Source organism: Hippopotamus amphibius, chromosome X (assembly GCF_030028045.1).
Source record: "Hippopotamus amphibius kiboko isolate mHipAmp2 chromosome X, mHipAmp2.hap2, whole genome shotgun sequence".
Classification (NCBI taxonomy): domain Eukaryota; kingdom Metazoa; phylum Chordata; class Mammalia; order Artiodactyla; family Hippopotamidae; genus Hippopotamus; species Hippopotamus amphibius.
Window position 1 is genome coordinate 122,564,801 of NC_080203.1, and position 2,857 is coordinate 122,567,657.

Here is a 2,857-nt window from a genome sequence, read left to right on the forward strand (position 1 = left end):
ACATTTTCCCCACTGTCTCAATAATGTCCTTTCCAGCACTCTTTTCCAGTCCAGGACCCAATCCAAGAGTATTATGCATGGCCTTTAGCTGTCATGTCTCTCCTGTCTCCTTTCATCTGAAATAGTTCCATGGCCTTCTTCGGTTTTCTTGATATTGAGTTGTGAAGAGTACAGGCCACTTGTGCTATGGAAGGTCCCTCAGTCTGGATTTGTGTCCAGTTTTCTCATGATTAGATTGAGTTCCATGTTTTTGTTTTTGTTTTTGGCCACACTGCACCGCTTGCAGGATCTTAGTTCCCCGGCCAGGGCTTGAACGCAGGCCACGGTAGTGAAAGCCTAGGATACTAACCACTAGGCAACCAGGGAACTGCCTGAGTTCCGTGGTTTTAGGGGGGATACGAAGTAAGAGCTCCTGTGTTCCCCTCAGGGTACCACATAAGGAGGCTCATGAAGTCAGCTCGTTCCATCACTGGTGAGGTTAACTTTGATCACTTGGTATCTACCAGTTTCCTCCACTGTCAAGTTACTAATTTTCCCCTTGTAATGTCATTTTGGAGGACTTGCAGGGCTGGGACTAAGATGAGGTGAGTGAGGAACTCAGGGCACAAAATGTTAAGGAGACACTGACCCTCAAGGGGGTGCAAGTGCTGGTCCAGCCCCTGATAGGGAGATCTGACCGTCCCTTTTCTGCAGTGAAAGCGCAGAGTCCTAACCACTGGACCATCGGGTAATTCTCTGATTGTCCCTTTTCAAAAACACCTTGTTGACAAAACATCACAGATGCTGGCAGCAAAGAGTGCAGGTCAGGATGCGGCCCCGGGGGCTGGACCCCCTGAGTCGGTGCTAACATAAATACCTAGTGTTGTGCCTTCAAATCTCCAAGGGCCATCATGTGGATCCTCCGCTCTGGGAGTGAAAGGTTAATTGCTCACGGGGGGGGGGGGGGGGGGGGGGCGGGGGGAGCCGCCCCCACTCATCTCTCTGACCTCACATCTCACCCTCTGCCACAGCTCAGCTGCTCTGCTAGAACATCACCCCCACCTCACTGGCCTCAGGGGCTCTGCACAAGCTCCCGGGGGGCCCGGGACATTGTGTCCCAGACTGCCATGTGGCTCCCTCCCTCCCCGCCTGCAGATTTCTGCTCAACCTGATCAGCGAGGCCTTCTCTGAGCACCCCCAAAATTCCTGCCTGCTCACCCCTCCCTACCTCCTCCTCTGCTTTGTTTTTACCCGAAGCACTTAGGATCATGTACCTACAAACTTGTTTCTTTGTTTTAACTATTCCACCCCCACTGAGATCCGGTAGGCAGGGTAGGCATTTTTGTCAGTTTTGCTCACTTCTGAACCCCCAGTGCTTAGAACATGCCTGGTACATAAGAGCTCAGCAAGTTTGTCTGTGTGTGTGTGTGTGTGTGTGTGAGAGAGAGAGAGAGAGAGAGAGAGAGAGAGAGACGGAGGCAGAGACAGAGAGAGAGACAGAGAGGGAAAGGACCACAGATAAGGTTGAGAGGTAGGTGGGAACTGATGCTCTTCACTCTAACAGGATGGGTTTACCCTGAAGCTAATAAAGCCTAAGAAAGGGTCCTAACAACGGATTTACACAGCCATATGTTGACATTTGCAAAAGTAAAAAGCTTAAGCTTGTTAGTTCAAAACAGTGGCTCTCTCCACTCCAGCGCCCCCTCGCGCACACTGCCTATAGTGGATTTGTCCTCCATCCACTAAGCTAAGCTGGAACCACGTTCTCTTCTCTGCATGGTACCAGGTTATCACTGGCCGCTAGAGACATTCTGTGGGAGGCAGATGTGAACCAATGGTCAGATGTTTGAAGCTCCAAAGTTTTAGTTCAGGGTGCCAGGCACTGTGGCAGCCTGCACTCAGATCACTGATCTGATCCCCACTTAGATGGCACCAGGCAACACTCTGCCACTAGACCTTCTTCCACGCAGCCAGTCCTGCTGACCTACAGTGACTTCGGGCTCAACAGCAGACACAGGGGCAGCAGCTCACACAATAATCAGACCCTATTATGAGTCCCTTACTCTATGTCAATCATGGCAGTTCTGCTTCTCTGATGACCCCTTGGGGTCATACACTTCCCATGGGGCTCAGTGGCACTGGGGTGGCATTTGAGGGGACCAGCTAAAGGGAAGCTGAGTTGGGGACATGTTTAGCTAGGATTCAGAGAGGTATACTTACAAAGGTTTACAATCACTTCCATGAATGGCTGGGTCATTGACAGCCACCCCAAATAGGAATGGCTCCCGGGAATACGCCTATGGTCCCCTGCCAGAGGGCATATGGCAACATGATCATATCTGAGGGCACCTGGCACCAGAAGTACGTGGGTTGTGGACAAGAAATGTGGTTTAAAATGTATAAAGTCCGAAGCAAGTCTGTAGAAATTTCTTCTGATCATATTATGTAACTTTTTTTCAGATTTTGTGACGCTTCTGGCATTCATCAGCTTTTTAACAACTGTACTTTGTTATGATTTCTTTTCTCATTCCAAAGAATTATGCACTTTTGTATCTAATGTTGTATTACTAAGTTTGTATTATAGCCACATGTAAATCAAAGAAGTTAGAACACACCCTCTTATCTTACACAAAAATAAACTCAAAATGGCTTAAAGACTTACACATAAGACATGACACCATAAAACTCCTAGAAGAGATCATAGGCCAAACATTCTGTGACATAAATCATACCAGTATTTTCTTAGGCCAGTCTCCCAAGGCAAGAGAAATAAAAATAAAAATAAACAACTGGGACCTAATCAAACATACAAGCTTTTGCACAGCAAAGGAAACCATAAAAAAATGAAAAGACAACCTGCAGAACGGGAGAAAATATT